The sequence below is a fragment of the Myotis brandtii genome, unplaced genomic scaffold (assembly GCF_000412655.1).
Source record: "Myotis brandtii unplaced genomic scaffold, ASM41265v1 scaffold179, whole genome shotgun sequence".
In the NCBI taxonomy this organism is placed as follows: Eukaryota; Metazoa; Chordata; class Mammalia; order Chiroptera; family Vespertilionidae; genus Myotis; species Myotis brandtii.
In genome coordinates this window covers 2,002,313-2,023,652 of record NW_005356635.1, presented here as the reverse complement: position 1 = coordinate 2,023,652, position 21,340 = coordinate 2,002,313, and the positions used below count along the sequence as shown (strand labels likewise).

General features: G+C 37.1%; 1 protein-coding gene across 6 annotated transcripts in view; it reads left to right on the top strand.

Moving 5' to 3' along the window:
* NRIP1 (nuclear receptor interacting protein 1) overlaps positions 1–21,340 on the top strand; it is a 121,170-nt gene that overhangs the window by 41,258 nt on the left and 58,572 nt on the right. For 5 of the 6 annotated variants that reach the window (XR_001361551.1, XR_001361552.1, XM_005863449.2 and 2 more), the window contains one exon: positions 10,076–10,188. The gene's annotated coding sequence lies outside the window, so the exon portion shown is untranslated. Of the gene's footprint in view, positions 1–10,075; positions 10,189–16,419; positions 16,441–21,340 lie in introns of those variants that run through there. The other variant, XR_001361553.1, reaches the window with a different exon arrangement.

The window sequence follows — 21,340 nt, the reverse complement described above, 5'->3', positions numbered from 1 at the left end:
TGAGACTTATTTTATGTTATACAATAGGGATCCAATTTCTTTTTTTTTCTTTCCCCAAATGAAGAACCAGCTGTTTCAGCACTGTTGAATGATTCCTCCTTTCTTCAGTGATCTTCAGTCAACTTTTGTCAAATACCACTTTTTATATGTGAAGGTCTGTTTCTTCTCCAGCAGTCAGTTTATCTCTTTTCCAGGAAAACACTAACTGAATTGCTATAGCTTTATAATGGATCTCACGATAGATAGGACAGAGTCCCTACTGTATTTTTTTTTTTTTCTGGTTGCATGGCTTGCCTGTTAATGGCTTTTGCTGCTCTATTACTTTTAGAATCAATTTATAAACCTTTTGGATTTTGATCAGCATTGCATTAAATGTACAGGTTCAGTTTGAGAAATTCTATGATACTGAGTCTATCATGAACATCCTACTTGTTTAGGTTGTATTTAATGTCTTCCAATATATTTTTTTCCATATAGAATTTGCAATATTTACAAGTTACTTTTATTCTTTGGGTATGTTTTATTGTTGGATTTTTTTAAGGGTTATTTTTTGTTTGTTACTATGTAAAAATAGTTGATTTTTAAGTGATTTATATTTAGCCACAATAATTGAATACAAACACACCTACTCAGATAAATGTGAGACAGGTTCAAAAGCAAATAAATAAGTCTAGGTTTTTACCCTGAAATTATTTTGTTGTTTTAATAGTAGATCAAAAGTCATCGCTTTTACAGCTTTATTGAGATATAATTCACATACAATAAAATTTACCCATTTAAAGCATTCATTATAGTCACACAGGTGTGCAGCAGCCACCATCTAATTTTGAACATTTTCATGACCTAACAAGGAACCTCATACCAATTCGCACTCACTCCCTATTTCCATTCTCCTCCACCCTTGGCCCTAGGCAACTACTTACTAATCTATTTTCAGTCTCTGAACTTGCCTGTTCTGGATATTTCACATAAATGGAATCATAAAATATATGTTTTTGGTTTTTTGTTGATTGGCTTCCTTCACTTAGTATAATAATTTTTAAGGTTCATCTGAGTTGTAGCATGTGTCAGTACTTCATTCCTTTTTATGGTTAAATAATACTCCATTGTGTTGGATACATCACATTTTGTTTATCCATTTATCAGTTGATGGACACTTAGGTTTTGCAGGTTTGGCTGTTATGAATAATGCTAATATGAGCACACAGCTACAGATTTTTGCTTGGACGTAGGTTTCATTTCCCTTCTCTTAAACCCAGGAGTAAGAATTTCTGAGTCAAATGATAACTCTGTTTAACTTCTTAAGGAACTGCCAAATTGTTTTCCTTTGTGATTATACCATTTTACATTTCCACCAACAGTGTAAGAGAGGTAAATAACTCATCGTAAGTCTACTTTTATCTTCTCCAAAGAGTAATTGTTATACATTTGGTTTATCTTAAATTATGATTATTTTAAATAATGAGAAATGACAACTTATACATCAGATTTATTTTAAAGCAATTTTTTATTCTCTATTGAGCATCTGTTTTTATGTTTTACAGTCTTGTTGAGGTATAATTTACATTCCATACAATTCACCCATTCTAAGTGTTCATTATGATGATTTTGAGTCAGCTTATTCAGATATGCAGCCATCACCACAGTACAGTATGAGGACATTTTCATCACTCCAAAGAATTCTTCATGCTCATTGCAGTCCATTTCTGCTCCCTTCTCCTGTCCTAGGAGATGATCTGCTTTCCTTCCCTATAAGTTTGTCCATTTTCTAGACATTTCATATATAAATAGAATCATACAAATAGAGTATATGTATCTAATTCTGTCAGTAAAAATTATATTTCTGAGATTCATTTTTGCGTGAATTTTTAGTTCATTTCTTTTTTTTTTTTTTTTTTCGGTTATCCCTTCATCAGTTGATGGATGTTTGGGTTGTTTACAGTTTTGGGCTATTATGATTGATGCCGCTATAATCATTTGTTTTCATTTCTCTTGGTTAGATACCCTGGAGTGAAATTGCTGGGTCATGTGTTTAAGTGTATGTTAATATTTTAAGAAACTGCCGTACTGTTTTCCAAAGTGGAAAATGTATGAGGGTTTCACTTTATCCCTGTCTTCCCCAACCTTCGAATTTTTTAGTTTTTTAAAAAATGTTTTTTTCTAGTGGGTGTGTAGTGGAATTTCATTGTGGTTTTATTTGCATTACATTTATTGGTAATGATGATCTTCTTATGTATTTACTGAACAATTAGGTATCTTTGGTGAAATGTCTTTAAATCTTTAGCCCGTTTTTAAAAATTGTTTTTTTCTTTTTATAATTGACGTCTAAGGGTTTCAATATGCTGGGTACCGTTTCTTTATCATGTTTGTGAGTTGCAAATATTTTTTCTCATTTTGGGGCTTGACTTTTATATAAATGATATATTTTGGAGAAGCTGATGAACTCCAATTTTTTAAGTAATTGATTGCACTTGTTCATATTTAAGATATCTTTCTCTAACCTAAGATTACAAGATTTTTTTCTTATGCCTTCTAGGAGTTTTGTAGTTTTAGTTCTTACAAGTCAAACTATTAGACATTTTGAGTTATTAAAGGCCTTTATACTTTCATATATATCTTAGGATAAAATTCTACAAATAAAAGCACAATGAGATTTTGAAAGATCTATTTGGAGAAAATTGCTATCTTTACAATATTGAATATTTCACTCCATGAACATAGATTATATCTATATTAAGATTTTCTTTAATATCCTTTTACAATGTTTTGTAGTTTTCAGTACTGGTTTTACACTTTTGTTAAACTTACTCTTAAGTTTCTTATTCTTCTTGCTATTATTGTAAGTAGAATTTTTTATATTTTATTTCTTGATTATTTGTAATATATAAAAATGCAAATAATTTTTGTATGGGATTTTGTATCCTTCAGCTTTTGTAAATGTTCTTATTAATTTTTGCAGCTTTTTCATAAATTCCTTAGAATTACCTACATATAAGATAATATTGTCCACAAATAAATATATTGGGGTGACATTTGATTAATAAGATTTTATAGGTTTCAGGTGTATAATTCTATGATGCATGATCTATTATATTATGTGCTCACCACCCAAAGTCAAATCATCTTCTGTCACCGTATATTTGACCCCCTTTGCCCTTTACTACCCTCCGCCCCCCTTCCCTTTGGTAACCCACCATACATTTTGTCTTGTCTATGAAGTTTTGTTTGTTTATTTTTCTTGTTTGTTCATTTATGCTTTCAGTTTTACATCCCAGGTATGAGTAAAATCATATGGTTATTAACATTTTCTCTCTGACTTAAATCATTTAGCATGATATTCTCATGTTGTTGCAAATGGCAGTATTTTATCTTTTCTTATGTATTCCATTGTATATATGTACCACATCTTGTTTATACAGTTATCTGTCAAAGAACACTTGGATTGTTTCCATGTCTTAGCTACCATAAATAATGCTGTAATGAGCATAAGAGTGCATTTATCTTTGCAAATAAATGTTTTTGAATTTTTCGGGTAGATACCCAGCAGAGGTATTGCTGGGTCATATGGTAACTTGATTCTTAATTTTTTGAGGAACTGCTGTTTTTCATAATGGCCTATACCAGTCTATATTCCCACCAGTTAATGAGGATTCCCTTTCCTCCACAACCTCTCCAACACTTGTTATTACTTGTTTTATTGATATTAGCCACTCTAACAGGTGTGAGGTGGTAGGTGGTATCTTATTGTAGTTTTGATTTGCATTTTCCTAAAAGCTAGTGAGGTTGAACATCTTTTCATATACCTGTTTGTCATTTGTATGTTTGCTTGGGAGAAGTGTCTTAGGTTCTCTGCGCATTTTTTTAATTGGAATTTTTGTTTGTTTGGTGTTGAGTTATATGAGTTCTTTATATATTTTTGGATATTAACTTCTTGTTGGAGCTGTTGTTTGCAAATATCTTCTCCCATAACTTCTTTTTTAATCTATATGTCTTTACATTTCTTGCTGATTGCATTGAGTGGAATCCAAATAGCTAATGCAGACATCCTTGCCTTTTTTCCAGGGTTAGAGGGGAAAGTATTCAGTCTTTCACCATTAAGTATGGTGTTAGTTATAGGCATGCATCTTGGAAAGGAAGGGTTCTTTTCACATTGAAACAATCAATTAATGTAATATACCTTATTAATAGAATAAAGAACAAGAACTAACATGAGTGTCTCAATAGATACAGAAAAAAATCAAGGACACAGAAATAGAGTAACATAGAGTGTAAACAAAGTAAGGTAGAGATGAAGCTACTTTATATAAAGTGATGAGGAAAAGCTCTCTGAGGAAATGGCATTTATAATTTCAACAAAATTATTTAAACATTTTCATTTTTAGACATGCTTCCTGTCTTCATGATCTATAACATATCTGGCACATTCAGTTTCACTGACTTGGATTTAAGGCTGATTTATATATTTATTAATACAAGACAATTTGTAAATATTAATCTGTGAGAATTTAAAATATCATTTTAAATATTTTGCTAATTTTTATTTAAATTTTCTTTTTATTTATCTTTTGTGTGATCACATGTTTAGTTCAAAAGGGTTAAAACTGCTTTAATAGAGACCAAACATTTAAAACAATTCTAGAAAATGGCAAAAATCAGATACAAATTATGGGCTGTGGAGATTTTTAATTCTTCACATGAAAAATTTAGACTTAAACTTATGTGCTGTTGCCAAGTGTTTTACACTACCAGAATTGAGACCATTGTAGGTACGTAGTACTAGAAAGAAGTCACAATTTATGTTCTAGAGAACTGCTAAGGCCCCATATTTGTTTCAAGGAAAATGTGCCAGAGTTTGAATTCTACTTTAAGCTGTTACCAGTTTTGTGATTTGGGGTAACTGAAACTTAATTTCCTCATCTATAAAATGAGGCTGTGATAGTAGTCATCTCATAGGGTTGGTTTAAGATCATGTATGTAAAGACCTTAGCACAGTATCTGATACACAGTAAGTGCTCAGTAAATGAGAGCTAGCATTTCCTTTTAAGTCTCTCATAGTCCAGACAGTATTGGTAAGAGTGTAGCTATAAGGGTTCCTTATGGTTCAAGGCCTCATCAGCAAATACTGACCAGTCATTAATAATGCTCCTCTGGAGATGCTTACTTTTACTCTTGTCAAGAGTTGGCCATTTTCTTCATTGAATATGCTTTATTTGGAGACTGTTTCTTATCTGCTCACATATCAAAAGAGATTTGGCCCAAAAGGTAGTATTTTAAAGTGCCATTAAGTTAGATCTTTTGACATCAACTTGAGGGTCACTATTTGCAGCATTCAAAAGGTTACTTCCTTTTTCCAAATTTTAAATCAAAGGTAATACCTTTATTTTTCAAGAAGGAAAGAAATGCAGTTGAAAACCGAACAACTAAATTCTACTTGAATTTCAGTAGTTTAGTAGGTTGTCTTAGTGAGGTTAGGTACTGGGGGTTTAGACAATCCCCAAAACCCTGGCACATTCTAATAGGAATACTAATAGGATTGCAAATATGGTTATTTTTAAGTCCATACATAAATCACTGCCTTATAAATAATCAGGAAAAGTGACTGTTCCCTATTCCTCTTAGAATTTCTATCAGAATTTATAGTCAAGGCCCAATTTGAGTCCAAGATCTATAATTTTAGGGCATGACACTTAACCAGCCCTGCTCACTGTTTGCCCTCTAGAAAATGGGGTAATGTGTTCTCTGCCTGTTGCACTGAGTTATGCAAATCAAATTAGGTCATTTCCAGGAAAGCACTTTGTAACTGGTAAAGAATGTAGCTTACTAATTATTATTCTAGTTCATCTAGTCAGACCAACCTTTTTCTCACTACTCTGTGGTATGTTGTTGTGGGGGATGACATGACAGTCCAGAGTTCTGTAATGTGTACCACCTCTTAGGAGTGCTTCTTTTATACTTGTAACTAGAGGCCTAGTGCATGGATTTGTGCACTGGTGGTGTCCCTAGGTATGGCCTGCGGGGATCAGACCAAAACCGGCAGTCCAACATCTCCCAAGGGATGTAGTAGTGCGAGAAGCAGCAGGTGACTGGGGAGGAGCCAGAGCCCAGGCTGGGTGCTGCGCTGCTCGGTAGGCTCACAGCCTCTCTGCTACAGTCTCCACGCACCCATCCTAGGGCGATACCAGCACACCCATGACTGAGAAGCGGCCGCGGGTTCATGCCCAATCAGTCCCAATGCCGGTCCCAGTCCTGGTCTGGATGGGGAAGGGGCACACAGGGGGAGTGTCCGCAGGAGAGGCTCACTCCGCTGCAGCTGCACTCGCCAGCTGTGAGCCCGGCGTCTGGCGCCTAGTGGTCAGCTAAGCGGCGCTCCTGCTGTGGCAGCGCACTGACCACCAGGGGGCAGCTCCTGAATTGCGTGTCTTCCCCCTGGTGGTCAGTGCGCATCATAGCAACCAGTCAAATGGTCACTTAGGCTTTTATCTATCTATCTATCTATCTATCTATCTATCTATCTATCTATCTATATAAAACCCTAATATGCAAATAGACTGAATGGCAGAACAAACAGCTGAACAGCCGTTTGCTATGACATGCACTGATCACCAGGGGGCACGCACAGAATATGGCGGGCATCGGCAGCAGGCGGTAGAGTGTGGAACATGGTGGGCTTCTCCGCCTCCCCCTGCTCCTGAGGGGCGATTGGGGCCAGCAGCCGCCTCTTGCACCCGCTTGCACCCGCTACCAGCGCCAAAGCTGCTGCTCACACCCACTGCTGGCGCCGGCCCCGCTCACACCTGTAGCCGGCACTGGAGTGGCCGATCGCACCCGCTGCCAGCGCCCGGTGCTGTCCCCGATCACTCGGCACCATCAGCGGGTGTGAGCGGTGGCTGCTGGCCCCGATTGCCCCTGAGGGCTTCTCCACTTCCCCGTTCTCCTGAGGGGCGATCGGAGCAGCAGCCTCCATTCACACCCGCTGACTGCACCAGCCCCAATCACTCTGAGGCATCAGCGTGTGTGAGCGGGGCCGGTGCCGTTAGTGCGTGGGAGCGGTGGCAGCGGGATTGGGGCTGCAGTGGGAGGGGCCGGGCAGAGTCACGGAGGATGGGCCAAGACCCACCCCTATGCTCCCCACAGCCTCGTGGCCCCACAGTTGGTGCACGAATTCGTGCACTGGGCCCCTAGTCTATATTATAAAAAGCCAGTGCCATAACGGCCAAACCACCAGTCACCATGAAGTGCATGGAGCACCTCTCGGTCCCTCCCCCACGGCCCACAGGCTCTGATCGCAGGAAGGCGGGCGGGTGGGCGTGGCGCGGCGTGGTGAGGCAGGCATGGCGAGGCACACGCGGGTGGGCAGGGCTGCGAGTGTGGCAGGGGGGTGTGACGGCCATGCGCTTTTGCACACTGGGCCTCTTTATATAGAAGATAGGAAATGGACAATTGTAGACTATTGCTAGTTTTATCCCTTTATTTATTACTAAAGTGATGCATGTTTATTGTGAAGAAACAAGAAATATAAATCATTAAAGAGGAAAAATTAAAATTACTTCTAAATGCAGAAATAATTGCTACTTTTACTTTTGTATTCTTTGGAAACAAATTCACTTCTACTGAACATAATATTTTTTCCTGTTTGTATTATATAATAAGTTACATGAAATGATATACTATAATTATATATTTTAATGGCTACATAGTATTCCACTATAACTTATTTAACTAGTCCCAAACTTTTTTATGCCATTTAATGGCTATTTTAATTTTTTTACATTATAAATAATGTATTTAATGACACGTTTTATGGCTAAATGTGTGTGTGTGTGTGTGTGTGTGTGTGTGTGTGTGTGTATCTCCTCATTCTTTTTACTAGGATAAATTCTAGACTTGGAATTGCTACATAAAGGGGCATATAACATTTTAAGAAATTTGATTTTTTTTTATAGCTTTATTGAGGCATAATTGACATAAACTGTACTTATTTACAGTTTGATAAGTTTTGACACATGTGTACACCCATGAAACCATCACTATAATTAAGGTGACCTTTTGTAATCCCTCCTTCTTATACCTTCTCATTTCTCCATTCCCAGGCAGCCCCTGATCTGCTTTCTCTCCCTTTATATTAATTTGCTTTTCTATAATTTTATGCAAATGGAATCACACAATTTGTGTACCTTTTTGTCTGGCTTCTTGCATTCAGCATAATTGAGTTTTAAATTCATCCATGTTGTTTATATATCAACTAGAGGCCCCGTGCACGAAATCGTGTGGGTAGGGTTGTAGGCCTAGCCTCCATCTTCTGCCTGTTTGCCAGTCCCCAGGCTGAATGCCACTTCTGCCACAGGGCTGTCAGGCCATTGGGATCACCAGCTCATCCCCGGCTGCTCGGGGGCTCAGGCCTGCGGGAAAGCAGGTGCGGTGACTTCACCTCCATGCGCGTGTGCTGGGCCAGCCACTGATGGAATGCACTGCCAACTTGGGGCCGCTCACGCGGGCACCGCCACTGCTGCCGCTGCTGGAGCTTGAGGTGCTGATGGAAGTTGGGGGCGCGCCCGCAACCTACCCACCCAGGCGTGAGCAGCCCCGAGCGGGCAGTACATTCCATTAGCAGCGGACCTGGCGCAAGTGCATGGAGGTGAAGTCGCCGGCACCTGCTTTCCCGCAGGCCTGAGCCTCCGAGCAGCTGGGGATGAGCTGGTGATCCCAACGGCCTGCCAGCCAGCCCGGTCCTCCTGCCACCCACCCTGATTTCCCCGTTCACCATCGCTGATCCATCAGAGCCTGTAGGCCTGGGGCAGGGACCAAGCGGTCAGCCATTCAGCCCGCTCTCCAGTCCCCAATCCTGCCCTGCCCCGCCCCGCTCGTGGGGTGTGGGGGGAGGGAGGGACTGAGAGGGAGTCAATGCCACCTCATGGTGACCGGTCGGTTAGTCATCCTGGTCGTCATGAACACTGGCTTTTTTATATATATAGGTAGTGCATCCATTTTTGTTTCTGAGTAGTAAATAGTCCATTGTAAAGACATACCATAATTCATTCACCTAGTGATAGGCATTTGAGTTGTCTTCAATTTTTGACTATTAAAAATATGGCTGCTTTGGACAGTGATGTATATGTCTTTCTGTGGACATAAGGCATTTGATATTCATCATAAATTTTGTGCTGGAAAGGTTACATAAGTAGTAGTTTGAAACAGGAAAAGCTTAATATGAAAGAAATTTGCTATTGTTTTTTTATTCTTTTTTTTAATATACGTTTGGGAGGATTTAGAACTTTTAGGTGTAATTTAATTGAATTAATTTGATGGAAATTTGAAATCAACAAAAGTTAACAAGTGTATCTTAAAAACCATAAACCTTTTTTATAGTTTGTTTTCTTGAAGCATCTAGATCAGCGGTTCTCAACCTGTGGGTCGCGACCCCTTTGGGGGTCGAACGACCCTTTCACAGGGGTCGCCTGAGACCATCGGAAAACACATATATAATTACATATTGTTTTTGTGATTAATCACTATGCTTTAATTATGTTCAATTTGTAACAATGAAATTGGAGGTCACCACAACATGAGGAACTGTATTAAAGTGTCACAGCATTAGGAAGGTTGAGAACCACTGATCTAGATGTATTGTATAGAACAGTGATGGCGATTTAAGCTCAGCGTGTCAGCATTTTGAAAAACCCTAACTTAACTCTGGTGCCGTGTCACATATAGAAATTTTTTGATATTTGCAACCATAGTAAAACAAAGATTTATATTTTTGATATTTATTTTATATATTTAAATGCCATTTAACAAAGAAAAATAAACCAAAAAAATGAGTTCGCGTGTCACCTCTGACACGTGTGTCATAGGTTCGCCATCACTGGTATAGAAAGCAAAGATCTGTTCCTTACCTTTAATGAACAATATATATTTCTTAAACAATCTGTATTTCTCTGTCAAAGGACTACTTCTACATTGAACTTGATCAAGAAATGATCAAGGGAAACTTGGGAAACTTTACAAAATATATTCCAGAATCTGGTTTGGAAGAGATACCAAACTATCTTTTTCTTCCTCTTCACATGTACCCTAGACTAAAGGAGGAGCAGGGAATCTGAAGACTCCAGATGACATCAGAATTACTTTTCAACAGCCTTCTCAGTTTCCTTTCTCAGAAAGCAGAGACTCAAACCTTGGAGACAGATGGTGAGAATATTTTTCCCAAGTTCTTAAGGCTTAAGTATTGTGATTTTAATATATTTTAGACGATCCTTTCTAAGTTATAAATTAGCTTATAATCACCAGACTTGTATTTTGTGTTATATCTTTGCAAATTCATTAGGCACTGTTTTTTGTTTGTTTGTTTGCTTGTTTTTTAAATATATTTTTATTGATTTCAGAGAGGAATGGAGAGGGAAGAGAGATAGAAACATCAGTGTTGAGAGAGTATCATTGATCGGCCACTTCTTGCATGACCCATACTGGGGCTCGAGCCCGAAACCCGGGCAGTACCCTGACCAGAAATTGAACCGTGACCTTCTGGTTCATAGGGTGACACTCAACAACTGAGCCATGCCAACCAGGCAGGCACTTTTTTTTTTTAAAACTAAGTGAGATACAATTCTATAATTAAAGAACTTAGAGGGTAAGGATATAGATAAAAACAAAAAGAGGGTGTTAATGTTTAACCCAGTAGCCTAAACATTTTTGACATATTGACAAAGTATCAATAAAATACTTTTTGCTTATACCTGCAACATTTATATATTTATGAATTATAATCACAAATTGGTTACAATTAAGCTATTTGCATTATAAAATACACAAAAAAAGAAAAAAAGGATATAGGTAAATTTAAGCAGTAGAAAGAGGTTAAATGATACAAAAATATTCTTGAGAATTAAAAGGTGTAGATTACTTCTGGAGAGAACAGTTGGGAATCTTAAAATAAATATTTGTGTTAGTGATACTTAATTTTGTTTTATAAAAAAACAAAATGGATAGTTAATGCAAAACTAAAATAGCAATCTGATTTCAGATTAAAAGTTAAGTATTGTTTTGAAGAAAAATAGAAGAATGTTTGGTTATGGGTTAATTATAGTCTAAGTCAGTGATTACTTTTTGAATTATATAAAATGATTACCTCTTACAAGGCAAATAGTAGCATTTCTGAGAAATGATAAAATAATCTGATTAACACAAGTAGGTGGTCAGTGCAACAGAAAGAGATGCCTGAGTGGTTAATTCTACTTGGATTAGCACCCCTGTTTTCCAGTATAGCTACAACCTATGATGAATTTGTCATGTCTTCAGCTCCTGAACCTTATATTGCCTTTGCCAGGGCAGAAACAATCCAAGTAAGCGGGGGAAAGACACAGTGATTATTGTTATCATTAATTGTGAAGAGTTTACTTTTAATTAGCTACCTGAAAACTCTGTTCAGAAGAGATACAGTAGATAGAATTTCCTAAACTTCACAGTGTTTTAATGGACTATGATGTTTTAAAAGGGAGATGGCAGGTTTTTTTGTTTGTTTGTTTTTAAATACGTTTATATTGATTTCAGAGAGGGAGAGGAAGAGAGAAATAGAAATTTCAGTGATGAGAGAGAATCATTGATCGGCTGCCTCCTGCATGCCCCCTACTGGAGTTTGAGCCCACAACCCAGGCATGTGCCCTGACCAGGAATCGAACTCTGACTTCCTGGTGCATAGGTTGACACTCAACCTCTGAGCCACACTGGCTGGGCAGGGATGGCAAACTTGTTTTTTACTATAGGCATAATATGGTCAGCACAGTGGTAATAATAACTCCTTTTCTTTACTATTCTAATTATATTCAGAAAACCTAGTAATGAAGTGTTTATTTTAATCATTCTATGTATATGTTTTAAATATATATACTAAATTTATTGGGGTGACATTAGTCAACATGAACATGTAAGTTTCAGGTGTAGGTTTTTATGTTACGAGATCTGTATATTGCACCATGTGCCCATCACCCAAAGTCAAACCTCCTATCATCATATATTAGGACCACCTTCTCCACCAAGCCCCTTCCCTCTGGCAACCACCACACTGCTGTTTGTGTTCACGAGTTTCAGTTTTATATCCCTCATCTGAGTAAAATCATATGGTTCTTAGCTTCTTCTGACTGACTTATTTCACTTAGCATAATGTTCTCAAGGTCCATCCATGTTGTTGCAAATGGTGCTATTTCATCCTCTACTTATATTTTAATCACTCTGATCATCCTTGCTTGTAATTTCAGCAAGAAAATCTTTAAAAACAAATTTATTAAATAAAAAAGAATAAAACTTTAATTTTATAATTGTAAAACTATTTGGTTGCTAGTCATTCTTCACATATTCATATATTATTATATTCTCTAAATTGAGACTTTAACCAGACTTTTTTACTTGTAAATATTAAGCATTCTTTCATTCAGGTATAATTATGTGTTTATGACAGTTTGATAAACCAAAATCAGCTCTTACATTTGATGAAACACAGTAGGTATTGAACCCAAATTCTTAATTTTTAATTTTGTTAAAATTGTAAGCGTGCATATTTTTATTGTTATTAATTTATCAACACCCTTGTTTTACCAAGTAGCCAATGACCACTTATGATAGTTGGATAACTAACTTATAAATATAAAGCCAATAAGTTGTCCTTGAAATATGATCAAATTTAGATCTTTCTCCCAAATAGAAAAGGAGACAGGGTATTTAGAATGTACAGTCACAATTTTGAAAGCATATAAAAATAAATTACTGGTGATTATATTATTTATAAATATTTTTAAATATTTCAAGATTTTAAAAGTGTGTGTTTTCTAAAATGTGTTTGTTAAACAATTTTTCCCTTTGAATGAGGAGCTCATGGTCACATAAGTTTGGAGAAGTTAAATCATAATTCCTTAGCCAGGGGATTGTTAGTCTCTAAAGGAGGATCCTCCAGAAGGAGGGATATATATATGTATATGTATATGTGTGTGTGTGTGTGTGTGTATATATATAAAATCTTAGGGAACTAGTATTCAGTAGCATATAGTTGAAGACTCTGAACTAATATATTTCATGAGGTTTTACTATAGTTTGTCTGCCATACAGTTATACTCTGAAAATAGTCTCATTATATATTTAAGTAATGTCCATCTGAATGAGAGGCCAAAGAGGGTGATTATAAAGGGACAAGAATTTGATGAAATGAATATTGCAAACCATATAAAGCACAGAGTATTTTATAAAGCTTCCTTAGTGTCTTAGGCCAGATTTTCCTTACTCGTTAGCTCTCCTTTTTGAAAGAAACAGTCATCCCATATGACTAACAAAATCAAATCACCCTTTATTGTATTTTATAGGACTCCATATACTTTCTGTACTGTTTATCTCAGAGTATAACATTTATTAGCTAATTTGGATAAATATTAAAAATATTAAAAAATAGTGAATAACTCCGACTCCTCAGGGGATGTCGGAGAGCTGGTTTTGGCCCGGTCCCCACAAGCCAGGCCAAGGGACCCCACCAGTGCACAAATCTATGCACCAGGCCTCTAGTATGCATATAAGATCTTTGGTTAATCTCTTCCTGCTCTCCCCCCTCCCCCTTTCCCTCTGAGATTCATCAGTCTGTTCCATGTTTCTATGCCTGTGGTTTCCTCTCCTGCATTGAGTGCCTGCCCCCTGGTGGTCAGTGCACGTCATAGCTACTGGACAGTCGCTTAGGCTTTTATATATATAGAATATATAGATGATTTCTCATTGGCAAGAGTTCTTTATTGTACTTTTTTTTTAGTTCAGTTAAATTGTTGATGACTATTTCAACAGATGTCTTAAGTATTAAAACTTTTTTGTCACATACAGAAGTATCTGTATGAAGAGACAAAAATGGCAGTGACTCAGCTGTCTGTAACAGGTTGAGTTACCAGGTTGATGAAGTGAAGCTAATTGTCTACATAGAATGCCTTCCACAAACTTTGTAAAACACTCCTCAAAATAATATTTTTAATTTAAGAAATAACACCTTGAAAACGTTTAAACTACACAGTTTTCTGTGAGAACTAGTGAAACCATCAATCCAGAACTGTTGGTGAGTCATTTTATTTGGGATTAATTGCTATAAACTAACTTGTTTGTCTCACTGATATTTCCCTGACTTCTTGGACAACCTGAGCAAGAAAATTTGGACGCTCAGCTCAAATAATTCCTTGTTAGTTTCCGGCATTGTTCCCAAGCACTCTTTAATCCTTTTTCTAGCATCTTGGTTCAGAGTTCATTTCTAACCTATAGCATTTGTGCTGCTAAACCTCCTTACTTATGTCCTCACCTCAGGCTCTCATAGCCACCAGATTTTCCTAAAACTCCAATTTGCTAGTGTTAACTTCTCTAATAAATCCAAGTCAGCAATGTCAATCACATAATGACCATCAAAAAGTAATAGTCCTTCCTTAAACAACCCTAATGTATTATTGCAATGGTAAACATTAATATAATTAACATTTTTCTAAATTTTGTGTCCTTAAATAATTGATTTTTCTTAAGTCTTTTATTAATACCTTAATTGATATAACTAACAGCATTTTGGAGGGGACATTCCTCACTATCAAGCCTCCATATCAACTTGGGCTTTTTCTCTACCATGAAAGGATTCAAATGAAATAATTAAAATAATTTAACAATGTGTTGACCAGAGTGTCAGTTCACTTTCTCTTCTTACACAGACCCTGGTATTTTTCACTTAAATTAACTCTGGTAAACCTGATATTCTCCTTGACACTCTGCTACGTTTGCCCTTCAAATGCAGCCTGAGGTTTGCACAACAGTTAGTGTGAGTCTAACAGTAGAGCTTATTATGCATTTTATTTAAATAACTAGAATTTTCCCATTCTGGATTAGAGATATAGTAGTAATTTTCAAACCTCTTTTAGTATTTTTACATATACTTATAGAAAGATTATTGATAGTACAGTCTATATAAGCTTCTAGCTTAAAGCTTTTATCTCCTGCTGCTGTTCCTCTTCCTCCCTATCATCTTGCTGCTGGTTCTCTGAGCTTCTTCAAGTATCTGTGGTGAAGGACCAGTTTTTGTTTGTTTTCATTTTATTTTTTAAATAAATTACTTTTATTGTATTTTTAAAAGCTTCTTATCTATGACAGATTGGAAATTATGAAAAAGAAATATAAACTATAATTACCAATCTTTATTCATTAAACTCAACAGACATCATGTTACTTTGTCAAATTCTATAAAAATTTCTAATTACTCTCAATTTCTGTATTTTTAGTAGATTACTTAAACTTTAAACTTTCTACAATGTACTGTGTGCTGCTGTGCTTGCCTTCCGGGGCTGATGTTCCTCTCACTACTGCTTTGTAGCTTCTTTTCCAGTTGGCAAAGCTTTGATTATTGCTAGAGTCAATTCACATGCCACCATTGAGTAGTGCCTTTGCTAAGAAAAGTGTTCCCTGCCTTTCACTGGTCTTCTTCCCCAGAATTTGCCTTGCATACCTTTTCCACTCTGTTCATGCTTTTTCTTAATAGTATCTCACTGTGTTGCTGATCATATTTTTCCTGACAGGATTGTGAGCCCGCTAGTGTATCACTTAAGTTACCTTTCCTTTATCAGCTCCTATCACAGGCAGCTTCTTTATAAATATTTGTGGATTTGTCAATTCTTGTATGGTAAATTTAGAATGCTAGTAACTGTGCAAAGATGGGAAGTGTTCCAAATCCCCTATAGTCTACTAATCTTTTTAAAAAGATCATTTTTTCTTTATTCACTTGGGTCTTGGACAGATTTTTACACAGAGGAGACTATCTAGGAGACTATTGTGTAGATTTTTGAAAATTAAAAACTAAGAAATTTCATTTGAATCTTAAAACCAACATTATACTTCCTGATGCTTTACTTTAGTAAACTAGTGGCAGTTCTCAAAGTCCTTGGTGTCCGGAATCCTTTATACTCTTAAATGATTGAGGACCCAAGAGAGCTTTTATTTATGACAGTCATATCAACTAATAATTACCATATTAGAAATTTTAACTGCAAAACATTTTAAAACACAAGGATACACAGGGATGTATTCCAGTAGCCATCAATACAATGACACATATCATGTAGCCTCTGGACAACCCCACTGTTGACTTATGAGAGAAAGGGACAAAAAGGAGATAACAGTTAAGTATTATGAAAATAGTCTTGACCTCCTGTGCCTCCTCAGTGGGTCATGGGGAGCGTTGGAGTTCATGGACCACACTTTGAGAATTGTTGCTGTACAGGAATTTACTTGTCTAATTGCCAACAGAATATTTTGTATTATTTTTATTTTAATAATGTTTTAACCTAGCTCTTGTATTTGTAGATTAGTAAATTGTTAGGTTTTTAAAATATCTGCAAAGCTTATCATGTTACCCACCCTTCTATTAATGTCTAGACATAAAATGTGCTGGAACTTGTTACCAGTGTTGGCTTGGCAGCTGTGAGTCGGAGATGCTTACTCAAGGAGAAGTCATTTTATTTGTGGATACTTGGTAAGGTCATTCCTAGTTGTGTGCCCTGTCAGTACCCTGGCTTTCAAGTGCTAGCCCTTTTAATGACATGTGAACCTCTAAATACTTCTCCTATGATTATTCTTCCTACTCCAGGGAGTTTAGGGCTCTGTTCATTTTCTTAATGATTTTACAGAGTAAAGTTACTTCTTCAGGGAGCAAGAAGTCTTCCCTTGGAAGTCTGCTCTTTCTCTCCTTTGTTTGACCTTCCCCTCCACTTGCTTCAACCTGATCCCTGATGCTGGCCCTCCTTTTCTGAGAGTACAGTCTGCTCTCTGGCACATAGTTTCTTGGCCCTAGTGACTCCTGTTCTTTTTCATTCCTACCCTCTTACCTTGGCTGATACTCTGTTAAATTCTTTCTGAGGTCTTAGCAGGACAGTCAGTCTCTAGAGTATTTGACGACTCACCTCAAAGTACATGGGAGTTCTGGGAACGCATTGTGTACCTGTCAGCTGCATGGGCGTACCAGGATGGCCGAGGTTCAGGCTCTTCATCCACTGACAGCTCAGTAGTGTTTTTACTCATGGTCTTTTTACTATGTGCTGGTGTGATGGTGTGAGCTGTAATTTAGGGACTTATCATTGTGAGTAATAAACAAAAACCTGAATTAGATTAAATCGTGGGGACTTTTTATTTTTTAATATGTACTAACATAGTAGGCACTCATTAAATGTATAAGTTTTTTTATTCTCATTAGTGTTTGTATATGAAGCTCTTAGCTCCAGCAGTCACATTATGGTTTAAGCCAGACCTCTCTTAATAGCCAAGGGAAATATGCCATCACACCATTCGGAAAGGTGGATGTTGCTGCCTTAATAAGCAAAACCCTTACCTGGTGCTTCATGGAGATTGTTATTTGAAACGTACAAAATTAAAATCTCCAACAGAATCTGATTCTGACTCTGTTAAATACCTCTATAGGAGTTCTTAGTTTTCTTGAAACCTTGTACATCATGTCAACATAGGGTTTTACAAACATAATTTTGAGCGTATAGTTATTATTTTCATTGTTTTTTATTTAATGAATGTGCTATTTTAAATATCCTATTTTATAGTACTATTATGATACAAATTGCTTTCTAAATATTCAGACCAATCTTTACTGTTTTTCAGTTGTCTTTTTTTTTTCATCTCTCCTGCCCTTACCTTATTTTGTCTGTTTTCTGCTCTGCACTACTTTGTCTCATTTTATTCTTTCCTCCAAAGCCATCAGCAATTCTGTTTTTGTTTTTTAACATGCATTTAATTGTACCATTTCCTGTAAACCTTCTACTGGCTACCAGATAAAGAACAGCTTCTTGACATAGCCTTGATTCAAAGTCCTTGGTTCCAATTATGCTTCCAGCCTAATCTGTAGTCACATTGGACCACCCCTTCCTGCCTCTACTCTCCCTGCCTTTGAGTGCTAGCTCTGCAACCTAAAGTGGCTGCCATTCTCTTCTGTTCTTCCTCAGTTTTTTCAACCATCACTGACTACTGCCTAGGGCACAAACACATATGAACTGAAAACCTGGTTACTGCCCACTCTGTGTTCCGAGAGCACTTTTAACAGATTTCAGCCATAGCATTTGACACGTTATATACTCTTCTCTCCTTTTGAATGATGACTAAAGAAGAAATTCACGTGTACTATTCACTCTCATGTGGTATGTACTTAGTAGCTAGTACTTTACCCTTTTCCTGTCCCATTCAGGAAAGTATATCTGAATTCAAGTGAGTGAAAGTGTGGTTGTTATTCAGCATAATCTTAAATTTACTTATTTTTTTAGAAGGGCATGATTAGCAATCTACTGGACTTTAATAAATTCTATACCTTACACTAAGTATACTTTAACAGTATTTATGATATACCTTATATCTGCTGATGACAAACTTAACATGTCATTGATGGAGATACACTGATTTTAGAACATTGCATTGTATGTATTATAGCTGTTTGTTCCCCTAGATTATTTCTTGAGAACTGTAGCTACTAAATTAAACTTAAAGTGCATTGCCAGGGAATACTCACACCCTCTGCTGGCATTAATATGTTCTCTTTGGGCCCCTGCATTGGAAATACTACAGCACACCCTAGCCGGTTTGGCTTATTGGTGAGAGCATCGATCCCTGGCCCTGACTGGGGCTGTGTGCAGGAGGCAACCAATTGATGTGTCTCTCTCACACTGATATTTCTCTCTCTGTCTCTGCCCTTTTTTTCCACTCTCCCTAAAAATCAATTGAAAAATATTTGGGGTGAGGATTAACAAACAAACAACAAGGAAATACTACAACACAGTAATAAAACCGAAAGGTTAAAGTCAGCGGTACATGGACAGGCTAAATAGCCATCTCAGACAGTGATTAAAGAAAATTGAATTTATTTAAGGAAAAGGGGATATCCAAAGGGAAGGGCTACACAGAGAAAAGGAGATCTTGGAGACAGGTTCAGGAGGTTAGCCGGAGGTTACCCGCTGCCCATTGCTCCCCTGGTTGCCAAATCTCCTTGGGTCCCTTAGAGGTTAGGTGATATGTGCCTGTGGGGGAATGGTGCAGGCATGCTCCTTGGAGGGAGAGCATGCATTGCACTGGGTCCTTTGTCTTGAGTGTATTTATCTCTCTCTTGCAGGTAGAAATCTTAGGGGAGGTCTCAGGGGAGTATCTCAATAGAATATTCATCAGCTTTCCTGGGGTGTTCCTTCAGGGTTGTGGTCTCCATTGAATTGTCAGTGCCAGGGCAGGGGATTATTAGTTAATGTAGCTGGTTGTAAGGCAGCCCTGGCATCACTTGTCAGGCCTAGATGTTATCTTTAGGGAGGAAAAGGTCAGGGGGTCTGAAAGATGCCAGGTCCAAAACTGCATGACCATTGATATGCTAGGGGAGGATAGGTTACCCTGTGGGGGAGATTCTTGTTTTCCCAGTTTTGCTCCTTGCTAGGCATCTGGAGCTTTCTGCCTTGGTGAGTTTCTTTACCTGGCCCATCGTCCTTGCTCTGTTCATGGCTAACAAAAATGTCATGCAGATTTCTTATAACAAGACTGAGATTGCTTTATCTTGTTCTTCTTATGTTCACTTTCACTATTCTGATTCTTTCCCCCTCTTAACAGTGTATCCATCATGTTTGGAATAAGGCATCAAGTAAACATGTGATGCAATTTTCTTTACCTGTTGTAATTTTAGTGAACTCTATGTAATATATATAAAGTTTGTGACTTAATCAGTTAAAAGCTATTATTTAAAAAATTCTAGAAATTAACGTTGATGGAAACATTTCTTTATCTTCAGCTATTACTATGCTGCAAATCTAAAGGATAACAAATAGAGCTCTAAGTTTTACATTCACTACACTAAAATATGGTCAAGAAAAATTCCACCTGAATTCTTTTATAAGCGCAATGGGAGGGTTTAGTGGCCTCATTTTTGATGATTGCTTCCTTACATAATTTGTTATGAAAGAATGCTTCTAGGTAAATCATCTCTCCAGAATGCTTGAGATTTGTTCTATTCTGCTTGGGAAGGGTTAAGAGGAGACAGCATCCTGTCAAAGACCTTGTTTTTAATTTTGCTTCTCACACTGGCACAGATCCTGCTAAGAGCAGCTCAGATTAGTTCAGAAAACCTTTGAAGAGATTTAAGATGTCCTTCAGCCAGTTTGAAGGTTTTTGTCTTGCAAATCCAGTACTAGGGCGCCTGCAGGCATCTCGACCCTTGCTGTGCTGCTGATGCAGCTCAAGGTCACACTAACCCGCCCTGTGACATTCAACAACAACAAAAATTATGCAGTGAAACTGCTTCAGCACTCAGCCAACCAACAACTTCCTTTAGTGAGGAACTAAGGATGAAGTATTTTTCCCCCCCTCGTTTTCTTTTTTTGGGGGCACTGTGAATTTTTGCTGTAGGAAATAATCCCGGATTTCTGGTGTGTGTGATGACAAGGTCATTTCTTAATTAGAACACATGTAAAGAACAAAGCTAAATGGCTTCAAAACAGCTTTGTAGTTGATGGAGAGGATTTAAATTATTTAAAGAGATAGTCACCCATGTATGATGGAAGCTGAATTCTAAAGGCATTAACTCCTTCATCTCTGTCTACTTGCTATTTATTTCTTTGAATTCCTTATGTATGACTTTAGAAGGTTGCCTTCTAAAATTTAAGAAAATTTATAAATGTCCATTCTTTTAAAAGGGTGAAACATTATTTATATATCAAATTCTCAGATATCTTTTAATGGAGATGTTTTCTCCCCATGACATTTATCTCCTAGAAATGTTATCAAGTGGCTTGAGTAGGAATGAAGAATTTTAAACTTTTCCCTCTGGTAACTGATTTATGTATAACGTGTTGGAGGAGAGTGTGTAAAGTGCTTCTTTACTGCCTCACCCTCTAGTTCCTCACTTTTACCCTTTTGTGATTTAAAATTCTGAGTGAGCACATCACCCCTGCTTCTTTAGAAATTATACCACATATCCTTCAGGTTTCTCAGCTTTCACAGAAGTGATATAGAAAGACACATGCTTTTTTTTTTTTAAGGGAAAAATATAAATTTTGTTTAAAATAGACTTTAATAAAGTTGTTTCTGAAACTACACAACTTTGTGATGACCCAAGGAAACAATGTCCATAAACACTTAATGGCTATATTGGACCCTCTTTGCTTTGTGGGACTTTTTTCCCCATTTTCATCCTCCTTTGTTGCCTGTGGTGCTAACTCCCAAAGACATTAGTTGAATAGAGTCCAAATGGATTGGCTTTCTATGCTTGAGACAATACATGTCACCTCTGTAGGATTAGAGCAGAATGATCTAAGAGTAATTTTATTATATA